Source organism: Primulina eburnea, chromosome 12 (assembly GCF_022965805.1).
Source record: "Primulina eburnea isolate SZY01 chromosome 12, ASM2296580v1, whole genome shotgun sequence".
Classification (NCBI taxonomy): Eukaryota; Viridiplantae; Streptophyta; class Magnoliopsida; order Lamiales; family Gesneriaceae; genus Primulina; species Primulina eburnea.
In genome coordinates this window covers 12,066,249-12,074,766 of record NC_133112.1, presented here as the reverse complement: position 1 = coordinate 12,074,766, position 8,518 = coordinate 12,066,249, and the positions used below count along the sequence as shown (strand labels likewise).

The 8,518-nt window shown below is 39.2% G+C and overlaps 1 non-coding gene across 1 annotated transcript; it reads right to left on the bottom strand.

Moving 5' to 3' along the window:
- Positions 1-8,412: 8,412 nt before the first annotated feature.
- LOC140808495 (small nucleolar RNA R71) lies at positions 8,413-8,518 on the bottom strand. The gene has a single exon (XR_012112916.1). It is a non-coding gene; the product is annotated as a small nucleolar RNA R71 (small nucleolar RNA).

Sequence of the window (8,518 nt, the reverse complement as noted above, 5' to 3'; positions counted from 1 at the left end):
ACGGCTGAAATACGCGATTCATGAGATCCATGAAAATCGCTGGCGCATTCGTCAAACCGAACGGCATCACAAGAAACTCGAAGTGGCCATAACGAGTCCTAAAAGCAGTCTTGAGAACATCGGCGTCTTTCACCCGTAACTGATGATATCCAGAACGCAGATCAATCTTAGAAAATACGGAAGCTCCCTGCAACTGATCAAATAAATCTTCAATACTCGGAAGTGGGTATTTGTTCTTCACTGTAACTCTGTTTAACTCCCGATAATCAATGCAGAGCCTCATCGAATCATCCTTCTTCTTCACAAATAAGATTGGCGCGCCCCATGGCGAAAAACTCGAGCGAATGGATTCTTTGTCAAGAAGTTCCTGAATCTGCTTTTTGAGTTCTGCCATCTCTGTCTGTGCTAATCGGTACGGTGCTTTTGAAATGGGTTAGGTACCTGGCATAAGCTCAATTGAAAATTCCACTTCTCGCACCTGTGGATAACCAGTGACGTCATCAGGAAAAACGTCTAAAAAGTCCCAGACAATAGGAACATCGGATGCTGACTATTTGGGCGTCTCGAGAACAGATACAAGAGTAGCTAAAAATGCTCGACACCCTCGATGCATGAGTTTCCTAGCCTGGACGTAAGGTATTATACGCGGCAAATTAAAATACCTATCTGGTTTGAATAAGAATTGTTCCATCCCAGGCGGTCGGACTAGAACAGATCTCCGTTGGAAATCAATGAAATCAATCAAAACTCTGTTCCTCAATAGCCAGTCCATCCCCATAATGATATCAAATTCTATCATCGGCAGAACGATAAGATCCGTATACACAAGATTACCATGAAGTTCGAGGTCTATATCTCGGATCACATTAGTAGCTGTCAGCTCCTCTCCAGAAGGCAATGCTACTGAATACGCTATGTCTAGCCCAATTGTCTTGATCTTGAGAGAATTTGCAAAGGTTTCTGAAATGAATGAATGAGTAGCCCCTGAATCTATCAAGGCTTTCGTAGCTGAACCGGCTATAAAGATTCTCCCTTAAAGATTGGAATATTATGCTAAACCCAATAGTTTTAGAAGAACTATGCTTATAGACATGCAAAGGTCAAAGTTCTTTTAACCTAAATTCATGTAGCTAACACTGATTAGAACATGCAATCAATCATATCATAAATTCTAAGTTCAAAATCTTAACCTAAAACATTAAACTTCAAATACAACTTAAAGATTTAGGATACGTATCATGAGCATCGTCTTCGGGTTAGTCTCCGCAGCATGGAGAGCAAAAACTCTGCCTTGGGTAGGCAGATTCTTCTGAGGGCAATTCTTCAATATGTGGTCGGTACTACCACATTTGTAACACTTTCCCGAACCATACATACAAGTCCCAGCATAACGACATGAGCACATGGCACAGACTGGATACACCACTGTCCTCGGGACTACTCGTCCCTGTTGTTGCTGCTGCTGCCCTCTGATCCTTGGTGGACCGTGGAAAGGTCTCTTATTCTGATGTTGTGGCTGAGGAGGACGGTGTGGTGCCTGAAATGGTCGTTTACCCTGGCGATCGCGCCCAATATCATTCTGGTATTGCTCTGCCGCTAGAGCTCTGGAAACAGCAACATCATAGGTAGTAGGGCCAGCCCACCCTAACATCGCGGCGTAAGATCGGCCGCAGACCATTTAGAAAATGCCTCAATTTGGCTCCAGCATCATTAGCAATTAGGGGTACAAAATGACATCCCCTCTCGAACTTACGGATGAACTCCGTAAGTCAAGTCCACCTGCCTCAGGGTCATGAACTCCGTGGTCAACCTGGAACGCACCTCTTCAGTAAAATATTTAGAGTAGAATACCTCTGTGAAACGCGTCCAGCTCAAATTAGCCAAATCCAAAGCTACAGATGCTCCTTCCCACCACAGGCGAGTGTCTCCTCCAAACAGATAAGTCGCACAACGAACCCTATCTCCATCTTCGAGCCCCATGAACTCGAAAATAACCTCAAGGGACTTAATCCAGCCCTCGGCAGCCATAGGATCTGACGTCCCTATGAACTCCTTCGGTCGCATCTTCATGAACCGCTCATAGATAGCCTCCGGCCCCGTCTGTCTGGCTGCCACTGCATTGTTTCCCGCAAACTGTGTGAAGAACTGAGTCATCCCCGCTAACATCTGGGCATTCATGTCTAGTGGAGGGGTGGTGGTAAATCTCTCTCCTCGTTCTCATGACGATGCTCATCACCTCCCGTGCGATCAATAATGCGTCTAAGAGACATTCTGTTCCATAATTATAAACCATACGTAACCAACATGCATAATTCCACTATTTTCTTTAAATTTAAATAAATAATGCATAATCGTAATCTTGACATAAAATATTTCATGCAATCATGATGTAAAAAAATTATTTCATGCTTTAAACGAAATGTGTAATCGTAAAACTTACAGACCGAAGACGTGACTTCATGAGCTTCTCGAGAGCAGTAGTAGTATAACCTTTTACAAGATCATAGGCTCCGATACCAACTGTAAAGGCCCGTATTTGGTGTTCATATTTTAGCGGAATTATTAAAATTTTCCTAAATAAATAATTATCTTGTTTCATTTATAAAATAAACATATAAATAATTTTAACTTTAAAATAATAGCGGAAGTCAAAATTGTATTTCCAACAACAACTTAAAATAATCCAACATAATAAAATTTAGTTTGAACGCTAAAAGGTGCATAAACTAAAACATGAGGTCCTCGGGTTTACTACTGCTGCCCCAAAATAGCTCACTGGTCTCCGCCCGCAGTCTCGACCTCATCAATACCTACAACAATCAAGTCTAGTGAGTCTAAAGACTCAACATGTATATATCGTGAATAACAAGTAAATATATCATAAAATCGCCTGCAACATAAAAATATGGTATCATAAAGCGCATGGTGAAAATCGTATCATGAATAATTATAACTACGTGCATATCTGAAAATCATACGTAAAAGCTTTGCTCAATAGAGCTCAGTCATATCATATCATAATTTTTCCGGTAGAGATAATGTTTCTAAGCAAGTGGCCCATAACATAACGTGAACGCCTGATCAGACTAAACCACAGTATACTGGGCGGTAGAGATCATCACAGCCTTTGGACTGGATATCCGTACCCATACATAATCGTAAACCGGTCGTAAGTCACCGGGTGGAGAGGTCCTCAGTTGCGCCTACCGACTTCCAAACCCATAAACATAAGGTGACCACAAGACATATCGCATATATCTCAAAAATAAACATTTTATATTTTTATGCACGTAATATAATTATAACCTTATTTTTTACCGGATGAGTTGGACCTCTCTCAGGCTTGCTGCAACCTAATTCTATTATGTGACACATGCAAATATTCTTATCTTGACAAAAACTTAACAATAGAACCAAAAACGAAACTATTATGACCAACAACTTAATTTTTCAATCATGGCTTCGTACCAAACCGAACCAACATTAAACCGACGTTTAACCATGATTAAAAATACCCATAACATACTGAAAAATACTCATGAGGACTGGAAAACACGAAAATGGGTGAATGGAGGCCAAAATCATGGAACGCTCTTTCGACAGTCACTTTGGTACGTTGCACCGTAAATTCTCGTACGACCTCTAAACTTAACCGAATCACGAATGGCAAAAAACATCACTTTCCTAACTCATTAAGGTATTTTCCAGTCCAAGGCTATGGGCTAAAATCCAACCAAGAACTCAAAACAACCTCAGAAACCGAACTCAAGTCTGTTGTCAACAATAAAAATACAGCAGCGGCCATTGCGCGTGTGAGGGGGAAAAATCCAAAATTTCTTGACCATTGGTTTGAACCACCAACCAGAGACTCTTACCAACATCCTAAGGCATGGCTTGGACCATGGATAAGGGCTAAAAGCTAGTCACAACCAAAGCCACCACCTAGGATAAAATCAAGCTCTTACCGAGAGCACCCAATCTGTGTAGTGGGATGTCTTGCGTTGTTTTGATGTCGTATATCGTTCCAGTGGCTATATGATCAGCCATGGCTCAATATAGACATGATGAAGTGTTGCATGAACCATGGATATGGGCTAGGATCCAAACATCATCCATTCAAACACTCAAAAACCAAAACACACTCCTACAGATTTCAGAAATTTCAAAACCGAGGGACATTTGTCATGTAAATGTAAAAATCTGATGAAGCCGTGAACCAAACCTTGAAAGGGTGATTTGGTCACGTCCTAGACATGATAAGGGAGGGTTCTAACCATGGCTACAGCCCCTAGGATAGCCAAGATTCGAACACACTCCTTAACCAACCAAGAACAAAAACCGTGGACCAAATCTGTAGCTTGTGGAAATAGTTGTTGTCATGCTTTTAGTTGAAATGTTTGGACTCAAACCAATGAATCAATAACACCCTAACATACTCTAAATCATGCCTAGCAACAGTCGTGGGTGCTTGGAAAATGAGCCAACCTCCTGAACCACAGAACAAGCCAAAACCGTGAGACACAAAGGGGAAGTCAAAAAATTCTGTGCAAAAAATTTTGTGTAGTTGCTGTCAAAATTTCGTTTTTTCCTCATGAATCTTGAACATATAATGTTTAAAAATATTTATAGGACTTGATTGAAGAGAAAAGAAACAATCTATACATGCATGGAATTTGTTTTGAGGAAAAACAAACCAATACGAGCGGCGGAGTCGGAGTTGGATTTCTCTTCTTGTTTCTGCTGTTTGTACATGATTTTCAGCTGCTGTTTTCTGATATGTTTCGAAGGTGAGGGTGCGGGTTTTTGTTAGGCATTGAAGAGTAATGTTATAGGAGGTGTTAAAGGTGTCATAATATGCATTAAGTTTGGGGGTTACAAGTGAATAAGTTGAATGGTTTTTGAATTGTTTCTCCTTGTCCTAGCTGCCGTTGGCTTATTCCTCATTATTTGCTATAACTACACGTTGGTTTGCTTGGATAATTAGTTGAGAAAATTAAGGTGAATTATTGTATTTGAATTACTCATAATTGGTGACTTAGAAGTGGAATTGAATGAAAAGAAATCATTTAGGAGTGACTTAAATGGATTTACTCCACATTTGAATTTGTTTAAAAGAAATTGGCCGATTCCTCCTTAATTTTGCATTGTATGATATGGTTTAAATCTTGCATTTTAATTGTTTAAGATTTTAAACCTCCATTATATATATTTTAATGTATCAAAAAATTAATTTAGTTTAGAATCTTGCATGGCATTCATGACCTCAAATTTAATATTCAAATGCTATGATTAATTTCTTGCATATATTATACTTAGATTAATTCATCATCCCTTGTTTACACATTTTAATTTAAGCTTTAAAACCTAAAGAACTTATTTACCAACTTAGGTCTAATTAATTAAATAAATTTCTAAAACATTCTATTTCTTTAAATTAAATTATTCCTTGCCTTAAATTAAATTTAGGATTATTTTATTATTATTAATCTTATCTCAAGTCTCCAAACTCCGGTCCGACCTCTCGTATTTATCCTGAAAAGCTAAAACTAAACATCTACTTTTAAAATAAATAAAAACTTCATATATTCATAAAAATTCATTTTTAATTTAAATAATAGAAATTATGCATGACTTATACGTAATCTGATTTTTCGGGTTCTACAATTTCATTGTGGCACCCATATTTCCCATGTGAGTTTCCATGCCATCAAGACGAGATTCAATCCTAGCCATCTTTTTACTAGATTCAGCAACAATGTCCCAACTAGATCCTCAAGTGAAGGATTTCCTTCCCCTTCAATGTATTGAACCCCGGTGGAGGATTCAACACATTCTTATTATTAACATATGAAAAATTCTCATTATTTCTTAAACCAAGATGATGAGTGTTAGGGGGATGGTTACCTCGATAACCTCCGTAGCCACCAAAATTCCTATTGTTGATATAATGATCCTCATCGGGAATATGTGGTTCTTCATTAACAATCGATGAATTTTCAACCTTTGTTGAACTAGTCTTATTCATAGCTGCAAATTTGAGTTGTTAAAGCTGAAACTTGTGCGGTGAGTGATGTAATAGGATCTATGGCATAAACTCCAGCCGTCTTCTTTACTCCTGACCTCTTAGACGGCCACTGATAGCTGTTAATGGTCATGTGTTCAAGCAAATCATATGCTTGATCAGGTGATTTGGCAAATATTGTGCCACAAGCTGCTGCATCCACAGTGCCTCCTGTTTGTCCATTCAAACCATTGTAAAAAAATTCAATCTGTACCCTGATAGGTGGTGTTTTTACGTGTTTATTGCATTAGTTTTATTTGTGTTTGCATTGTGCATGCATGCATTTCATTTACATTTTGTTCATTTTAGAGTAATCATTTGCATTTTATCATATCTCACTGTTGGGTGATGAATTTGCAGGAAAAATGGTCGGAAAACGGAAAATATAGCCAAGTGTGCAAAGTTGAAGAATTCGGACAGAATACTAGGCGCCCGAGCGGTAGAATTTTACCGCCCAGGCGCGAAAGATGACTAATTGAGCAAGCCTTACAGAAAGTTGGCGCCCGAGCGGTACTTTTATACCGCCCGGGCGCGAGAAGACGAAGTGCCAGACAGAAAGTTGGCCCTCGGGCGGTACTTTTCTACCGCCCGAGCGCGAATGCCGCACCAGCCGAGGGACATCACAGAAAGTTGGCGCTCGAGCGGTACTTTTCTACCGCCCGAGCGCCGCCTATTTTTGGAAATTATTGTGCGCGATTCTCTACCTTATTTTGGAGGTGTGGTTGATATGGTAAGGCTATTGCACGTTTTTTAGGGATATTCAGACATTATTGAAGGAGCACAAGGAGTTTTTGGAGAGCTTTTGCACTTGGATTGAAGATTCGACGGTTTCTGGGCATCGTTCTTCGCAGATTTTGTCACGTCTCGTATTTCTAGTTTATTTTCCTTTATTTAAATATTGTTTTGCTTATTTTAATTATGAATTCTAGTAGCTAAACTTTCATATTTGTTGGGATTAAAGGGGATCCTACCCCGAACGTTGAATCAAATTAATTTATATTTTGATTGTGCGTTATTCTTGATTTTACTACTGTTTTATCGTGTCATTAAAGAATAGCTAACTTTAACGACGTTTTTATATCACGAGTGAGTTCGAGAGAATAACGAGTGATAGGATCGAGTAGTAGAATTGACGGATCTACAATTTACATAGATATATGAAATTGGATACGTGCCGATAGTCATAGTCCTTAGGGTCGAAAACTAGGGGATTTCATCAATCGAAATGCGATTCATTCTTGATAAATAATTAAAGACATTTAATTATTTCATTAAGTGAATTAGTTTGGCATAGCTCGAGAGAGTGTGTTCAATAGATTAGGAAATCCTGTCGGAAGCGTAGATCACGATCGAACGAATTAATTGATTAACGAGGGGTAGGTGAACCGAGATTCCCAGCAAATCCATTTCTCATTGAGTTTAATTCAATCATTTTAGATATAAAATTCTCATTCATTACTTGTTGAGTCATTTTAATTGCATATTTAATTGAGTATAGTAGGAATAATCACACAAATCAATTTTCGTTGCTAAATGTTAAATAACTGAAAATATAATTGTTAAACACAGTCTTCAGCGGAACGATACTCGTACTCACGTACACTATATTATAACTTGACATCGTGCACTTGCGATCAATTTTTGAGCATACAAAATAATATTTTATTGGGGATTTCACTGTGCAAGTTTTGCTAAATCAAGTTTTTGGCGCCGTTGCCGGGGACTGTTAATCTACAATTTTATTTTTAGTTATTTCCTTTAGCATTATTTCATTTCTCTTGAGATAACACTTCACATTTTCTTACAGATATCCCTTCCAGTGCATGCCAAAGTCACTTGACGTGGAGCTTGAATTCGATCCTGAAATTGAAAGAACCTTCCGCAGAAGGAGACAACAGCAGAGGCTTAAAGAACTTATGGAGAGACACGAGCCAGAGCGCGAGGAGGAACAGCGTGAGGAGAGACATATCGAGATGCCACGCCGCATACCAATGCTGGAGTATGCCCAACCTTCTTTGGAGGGTGCACGCCCTAGCATTGTGAGACCTATCGTGCGGCCAAATCACTTCGAAATCAAACCAGCCATTATCCAGATGATTCAAAACACCGTCCAATTTGGAGGAACTGCTGTGGACGATCCAAACACACACATCGCGGATTTCCTTGAGATTTGCGATACTTTTAAATTTAATGGAGTTTCTGATGATGTTGTTAGACTGCGTTTATTTCCTTTCTCTTTGCGTGATAAGCTAAAGCTTGGTTGAATTGTTTACCTGTAGGTTCGATCACTACATGGGAGGACATGGCAAAGGCGTTTCTCATCAAATACTTTCCTCCATCGAAGACCATGAAGCTGCGGGCAGACATCACAACATTTGCTCAGTTCGATCAAGAGTAACTATATGAGGCGTGGGAGCGTTTCAAAGATCTATTACGAAGATGCCCCCATCACGAGTT